The sequence below is a fragment of the Adiantum capillus-veneris genome, chromosome 1 (genome assembly GCF_014529385.1).
Source record: "Adiantum capillus-veneris isolate H3 chromosome 1, ASM1452938v2, whole genome shotgun sequence".
NCBI lineage: Eukaryota > Viridiplantae > Streptophyta > Polypodiopsida > Polypodiales > Pteridaceae > Adiantum > Adiantum capillus-veneris.
The window spans coordinates 122,361,027-122,369,431 of record NC_140931.1 but is presented as its reverse complement, the minus strand read 5'-3'; positions in this window follow the sequence as shown (position 1 = coordinate 122,369,431).

Genomic DNA, 8,405 nt, shown 5'->3' with positions numbered 1-8,405 from the left:
GTGCCAAGAGTATATTAATCTTCTTCTATCCATTGAATAAATTGCAGATACAGTGTTTTTACGGGATGGAAAATGTCTTGGAACTTTTTTGGATCCGGACATGGTAAGGGAGAACACGACGGTGAGGGAGCAGTGATAAAAAGGTCTTTAACTCAATACCAATTGCAGCCAAACTACCCAAAGATAGACTCTGGTACGGATGTTGTGGCATTATTGAGACGGACCTTGTCAGATGGTGCTACAGCCACCTATGCATCCCAGGCCTGTTATGTAAGTAGGATTTTTTGGGTGATTGAATCGGGAGATGACGAAAGGGGAAAAAATTGGGATGTGAAGGCTGTAAAAAATACCCGCTCAATGCACTCTGTTTTTGCATATTCAGAGCATGATATCACTGCTTTGAGAACACGTTCACTGTCTTGTTTCTGTAGTGCATGTAAACAGGAAAAGTGGAGGAGATGTGTGAGCAAGTCACACGTTCCTTTCTGAACATACCTTATTTTGGAGCCTACAGAAGAAGGGGAAGACGATGACGATGAAATAAATGAGGATGCAGCATATGAAGGACACTATGACATCCTCAGTCAAGCTCTTATTGTTGGTGATAATTTTGCTGTTTCCGCACCAAATGACAATGAAGAAAAAGTGGATTACTATATAGTGAAATGCACTGCAGCTATTCAAGAGTTTCATTCAGACGCTGAAGATGACTGGGGCAATATCATTGGGCGAGGATCCTATGCTATCAAAGGGTTTTACTATCGTATGATAAATGAGCAGACCTACGAGCTTTTGGACAAAAAGCCAGAGGTGTTCATATATTCACATCTTGTTCGGGCAATCAAAATCCCCATGATACCCCATCCCAGCAACTCAAAACTATATACAATATCACTTGATGTCAGTGAGTCTATCTACAATAGTATGCCTTTTGAGCTGTAACCATCTTGAGAAATGCATAATGCATAATTTTGTGTATATCTGCCTATTACTATAAACTGAACTGTCTCCCTCTCCCTCTCTCTCTCTCTCCCTCTCTCTCTCTCTCTCTCTCTCTCTCTCTCTCTTTGTCACTTCTCAGTATCATTTCTGTATCATACCAGTCATTTCTCAGTATCATACCGGTATCATACCAGTCAATTCTCAGTATCATACCGGTATGATACAGTATCATACCAGTCATTTCCTAGTATCATACCCATATCATACATTCCCTCTCTCTCTCTCTCTCTCTCTGTCATTTCTAAACATCATACCAGTCATTTCTCAGTATCATACCGGTATGATACTGAGGAGTGATTCGTATGATACCGGTATTATACAAGTTCCTCTGTCTCTCTCTCTCTCTCTCTCTCTCTCTCTCTCTCTCTTTGTCATTTCTCAGTATCATACCAGTCACTTCTTAGTATCATACCGGTATCATACCAGTAACTCCTCAATATCATACCGGTATCATACCAGTCCCTGTGTGTGTGTGTGTGTGTGTGTGGAACGTCTCAGTATCATACCGGTATCATACCAGTACCTCTCCCTCTCTCTGTCACTGCTAAGTATCATACCGGTCACTCCTCAGTATCATACCGGTATCATATTAGTCACTTCACAGTATCATACTGGTATCATACCATTCACTTCTCAGTATAAGACTCTGACTCTCTCTCTCTCTCTCTCTCTCTCTCTCTCTCTCTCTCTCTCTCTCTCTCTCTCTCTCTCGTGTCACTTCTCAATATCATATCGGTCACTTCTCAGTATCATACCTGTATCATACCAGTCACTTGAAAGAATCATACCGGTATCATACATGTCACTTCTTTGTATCCGACTCTCTCTCTTTCTCTCTCTCTCTCTCTCTCTCTCTCTCTCTCTCTCTCACTTCTCAGTTTCATACCAGTCATGCCCAGTATAATACCGTTATCAGACACTCTCTCTCATTCTCTCCTTTTATTTGCAATATACTTCAAATATAGAATACAACTATTTCCGTGCAACTTGCTTGTAAATGTATTATACATGAATTCTGTTACATTGATTGAGCCTTTTGGCTGAGTAATTCTCCATTTACATCCATCAACAAAAAAATACATTGACAAAAGTCGCCCACTTCACAGACTTTATGAAGCTTTCTTTTTATATAAAAAATCTGTTCCTTTCTTCTTGAAAAAGTCAATCCGCCATTTCCAATAAAAACGATGCACGTAGGTGTCGTCAGGTTGTCCATCTGCACAAATTACAGTCCTCTTTGTATACTCAATTCTGTCCTTCGAGTACAACCAGTGTGCCAGCCAGTTTATGACAGTGGTTGACAGAAAACAGGCGCGCCCTTCTTTAGACTGCTTTTCTAGCTTGGGAAAAACAAGAAATGACCCCAATGGATTAAACATTAGCTTATATCCAGAATCATCAAAGATAAGTGTGTCAGGTGGTAGGTCAGGAAAAATTTTGAGATTCTTGTGGAACACCGGTTTATCTGTCGTGCCCAATTTAAAAGGGGCCCTTGTGCACTGTGCCTGACTTACCACTCTATTGAATCTTTTGTGGTGGTCAGGGAACACTGTCGCTAGCATGCGTTTGAGCTTCTCAAACTCGCAGCAGCTCCATATCCACACTTCGAACCATCTGAAACAAAAATTGAGAAACACTTGTGCATCAGGCCTTACCCAAAACTGTGTATCCCCTTCCACAACATACCGCATTTCTGGCCAGTGGGGCAATTCTTCACCATATTTTTCATCAAATTTCTTGAGCAGTAATCCATTAAGGTCCAAAATGAGAACCCTACGCTGGACGCTCAACGGAGGTGGTGGCCTTGGCCATATCAGTGGGATTCTTTTAATTAGTCTATGCCATAGAGGAAACATGAGCACTGCAGGAGACAACACGCAATTCCATATTGCACGAATGTCAGCCCTGCCATTCTGCTTGTCAGCCCTGAACCTATCTGCAAGGCGCCATTCTTCAACTGAAAACATATCTGCAGATGCAAAATTACACAAGACTCAAATTTAAATATGCAATTAGGAAATATCTATAGATTGAAATCATACAATAAAAACACACAATGTTCAAAAATTAGTCACAAGATGAAAGAGACGTCGAATGGGAAAGAAAGTTATATTAATTTTAGAAGTGATTACATAAAAAGAAACATGGGGGGGCAAACTATAATCTTTTGCAGGCTCTGGGTTTAGGGTCAGAACTTGTGTCGGTATTCTGCATCTCCTTAGTGTCTTCTATGTCCATCTCCTCTTCTGGCTGCCCCTGGATCTCTTCCTTTTCCTTGCTTTTTTGCTCCATTTCAGGCTTCTCATCTCCAGTCTTCTCGATTTTTTTTCTTTTTGCCTTTCTTATATGCTGAGGAAGGGTCTCCTCGGGACTTCCCTCCAGCCTGACATCTACACGACCATCAGCTTTAGAAAGCTGTGCAGCAAGAGATCACTTATTAGAGCCATAACCAATGAAAAAACTTGCTCTTGCCACATTGGCCTCGTTTTCTCGGGGTCTTTGATCTTGTCACCCGCACGCTGTCTAGCAACACATCGTCTTCCTCATTCTGGGTTTTCTCTTCAGCACCAGTCGTACTCTGCTCCTTTACCTCAAAGTTTTGTTCTTCTTCTGTTGTTTCCGAAACAGGTTTCTCAGCATTACCAGGGACATTTTCATCAAGCAATACCTCCACAGGTGTCTTGTATGCAGGCGTCACTGCATCGTTCGCTGTGTCTTTACCGGCAGTAGTTCTGAAGCAGCTTGACTCTGAAAAAACATCAGAGAAGACAAAAATCAACCACCTGAAAAAACATTAGAGAAGACAAAAATCAACCACCTGATTACCCATTGAAACAATTTTCTCACTTGTTTTTGGGCATGGTTCAATTGGCTTCTTCTTTAGAAGGGATTGGTCTTCTGCAGAAATAACTCCGAGGCAATCCTTAAGCATGCACTTTCCTTTCTCAGCCAAGTGAGCATAGCAGAATGCATGGTATGCATGTGAACAAGGCAATAGAACAACATGGCTTGAGCGATTGTGATCATGAATTCTTACACCACAAGCATTGCACACATCAATGAGAACAACACTATGTCCAGGAGCTATTACTCGTGCAGGCAAGACTATGGTTTCAGGTAGCATTTTTTGACTAATCATGCCTGTCACAAATGTGACATAGAGACCAAAGGTTTCCTCATGGTCCAAGCATTTGGATAATTCTTCCTGTAGGCAAGAGACCTCTGTTATCAGACAATGTCAAACAGGTATAAAATTGGTATGAATGCTTGAAAATCGGTATAATGATGTTATCATACTGGTAAGATTACATCCTGCTGGTATAATGTTATTATACTGGATAGTATAACATCATACCAGTAGGATAACATCCGGTAACATCATACCAGTAGGATAACATTCCGTAACATCATACCGGTAGGATAACAGTATACCGGAAGCATAACATCAAACCGGTTGGATTTTATCATACCGGTTGGATCTAACCATACCGATCGGATGTAACCATACCAGTAGGATGTTATCATACTGGTAGGATTATCTCCTACATCCTACCGGTAGGATATAATCATACCGGTAGGATGTAATCATAACGGTAGGGTATAATCCTACCAGTATGATAACATCCTACCGGTATTGTCATCTACCCTTACAGAATATGATATAATCCTACCGATATGAAAAATCATACCGTATGCTACTTTGCATGTATTATACTACAATCAGATGGAGTTAAAAGCATACCTGTGCCTGCTTTAGGGTGGCTTTTGCTTGGTCAAATTTTTCTTGGAGGCTGTCAAGCAAGCCTGTTGGTACATTGGCATCATCAGGGAAGTGCATTCGGATGGTGTCAAGGGCACCCTCGCAACGGTGCACATTAGCAACAGTTTTGACCACTGAATCCTTAGCCTTCTGACACTCAGCTGATACATTGTCATGAGATTTTCTAACCTCAACAAGAAGTTCTTGCAAGGAAGTGGATACTTCAACACTAAAGGCAGACTGAGTGGTCGCAAAAAGTCCACTTCCGACTGGTGTACTTCCGGATGGGGTATTTACTAAGAAGATGGTAGAACCACTTGGGGTACCTGTGGATACTTGGGAAGTCTCTAACTTCCATTGTTCTCTTTTCCTATCTAAGTGACCTTCATTGGTCACATTCTTCACCACCTCAGATGAAAACTTAGCCCACTTTATCGGACCTGTGCATATGAAATAAACATATCCGCGTGCAAACTTGACTCCCAGCAGATAGTTTGGTTGTTTGGATTGGTACACCTGCTTGTAGAGCTCGTAGAGTGCCTTGTAGTGATCCGACCTTGCTGTTTTTATCGGCACTTTTTTCTCCTTCATTGGAAGACACGTGAAAAATTTCATCCAGTCGGATATGGGCACATATGCATCTGTCAGCTTCCTAACATCTTTCCCTCAAGACTTAACCCATATTCCCTGTGAAAATCCTCCTTTGTCATGCAGAATGCCTTTAATGGCACCTCCACATCCTTGGGGTGAACAAAGCGGCTGATTTTGGGAGGAGGCTGTAACTTCTATCTCTGAAAGGAATAAATCCATACTCATTACTCAATGTATCCACACCTCAGTACTCTACTACACACAGGTCCGCTGTACACAACACAGAGAGAGACAGAGAGAGGTGACATACCTTTGTGGCAGAATGTCGGGTCTTTGTGGGGGAGACCTGTCGGGCTGCATTCCTTGGGCTCTTTCTTAGGTTGCTATCCATAGCGAAGGATAAGCAGCGTGCACAGGGGGCTATAGAGCGAGCTGAGAAAGGCGTAGAAGGAGAAAGGAACAAAGATACAGAGAAGTCACAGTCATGAAAACATTCGACTGAACATTCGTTCTGACGTGGGCTCCACACGTGTTTTTGAATCCTCCACATGATTTTTAAGATTTTGTATCCTCCACACGAATATTTAATTCAAACAATTCTTGCCCATAACACCAGTTTCATACCCCCTAAATTTTTAACCTCCAAAAGAAACTTTCAACCGGTTAAAACCGGGCCACCTATTCATGCATCCACCCTGCTGTCGTGGCAGACATACATTGGACAAGACTTCTACCCATCCTTGAAATGATTACTAGTGGCCTGCCATCTAACCGTTGGGCGCTTAAAAATTGAAAAGCATGTTCCCATTGATACGAGACTGGTTCCCAGTCTGGTTTGATCACACTGGTATTGAATCAGTTTGGTTTGGTTCTATTGGTACTGGTTTTGAAATTGAAACTGGTTGCACGTGAAAAAGCCCAAAAATATCCGGTTCTGGTATCTCTTTATCTGCAGTTCCCAATTCCCTAGTACCTTGTTCTTGCCCAGACTCTTTAGCTTCTGAATAGTAAAGCTTGATCTTCGCACCATTACATACTCTTGGCAACAATAATCCAGATAGATCTTTCAGTCTTACTATACCATTGGAGAAGACCCAGTCTACCTCAAATGGTCGTGCCTAGGAAATCTTCAAGTTTGGCTTCTTTGGACCTAGTTTAGACTGATAGAGAAACAACAAATCTCCTTTCTGAAATTCTTGAACCTTAATTCGGGGATCATGCTAGTGCTTCCTTCGTTGTTGAACAATTTCTTGTTCTAGCATAGCCCGCTGCCTGAGTTCATCTAACTACATAAGTTCATCTAGGCGCTTTCTCAGATCGTGGTTGAAGTCTAAATCATATTTCACAGCCATTCTCAGACTTGGAATAACAAACTCCATGGGAACCACAAATTCAGTGCCATACACCATTCTGAATGGTGTCAACCCAGTAGTGACCTTGTAAGCTGTCCTATACGCCCATAAAGTAGTCTGGAGTTTCAAATCCCACTGGTCTGGTTTCTTCTGCACAACGTTAGTGAGAATAGTCTTGATTGTCTTGTTACTACTTTCAGATTGTCCATTGCATCTGGGATAATATGGAGTAGATTTTGGATGCTTGACTGAAAGTACATCCAATAGAATTTCCCTGGTGTCATTGATAAAATGTGTTCCTTGGTCTGACACAATCTCTACTGGATATCCATATCGACAAACAATATTCTCAAATAGAAACCGTGCAGTTGACTTAGCTGTGTTGTCAGGAAGAGCCTTAGCTTCAACCCACTTAGTGACATAACAAGTAGCCATTACTATGTACTTGTTCCTCCTAGGGGTAACCTTATTAAAAGGTCCCATAAAATCTAATCCCCATTTCATGAACATGCCCAGTCGTTGTACTGGCGTTAAAGGAGTCATATCTGCAGTGGTTGGTCTACCCATTCTTTGGCATATGTCACAAGTTTTACAAAAAATTCTAACATCAGCAATTAGTGTTTGCCACCACAGACCAACTTGCAAAATCTTCTTGTAGGTAACTTCATTGGAAAAATGTCCACCAAATTCGCCATTATGTGCTTTTGAAATAACTTGCATTCTCCCCTCCATAGGCACACAACATTGAAGTATACCATCAACACCTAATCGATAGAGTGACCCTCCGATGATAGTAAACTTCAAGCTTTTGATGACCAAATCTTTCTTCTGGTTCTGCTTCCAGTCCTCTGGAAAAGCACCTTGAGAAAGAAACTGATAAACATCATACCATTCAGGATCAACTGATTCTCCTGCTTCCAGCTGGAATAAGTCAGCGTCCACTGGTTCATCCCTCAAGGGTAATTCTGAATAACCTTCCGTACTTCTTGACAGAAAATTAGCTCCATAGTGATTCTTGCCAGGCTTATGAAAATTTCTGAATTCAAACTCCATTAGGAACATCATCCACCATATCAGCCTGCCTTGAATAATGACTTTATTAATCAAGAACAAAAGAGCCTGATGGTCCACATAAAAATGGAACAACTTTCCCAACAGGTAATGCCTAAACTTTGTAGCATTGAAAACCATTCCAAGGGCTTCTCTCTCAGTAGTCGTATATCCTTGTTCAGCCTGACTGAATCTGGACTGGCAAAATAAATAGGATAATCAGTCCTTCGGTCTGGCTGAGCCAATATCACCCCCATTTCCAATCCCAAAGCGTCTACATGTACATGGAAAATAACATCCCAGTTTGGTTGCCTAAGGACTAGTTTACTGATAATGGCCTTTTTCAGATTTTGGAAGCTCTCCTCACATTCAGCAGTCCAATTGAACTTACTGGTCTTCTTTGTGAGCTCATATAATGGTACCTCTTGAGAAGAAAACTTATGTACAAACCTTCTATAGAAGTTAACATAACCCAGGAAAGATCTTAGATCAGATGCATTTATGGGTGCTTTAGCTTGTTGAACACACTCGATTTTATCGTTGGCCATTTCTATTCCATTACAAGATACCACATGTCCCAGTAGCTGTCCCTTCCAGACTAGGAAAACGGATTTAAATGGATCCAAACAAATCCGCTTCTCTTGACAGTG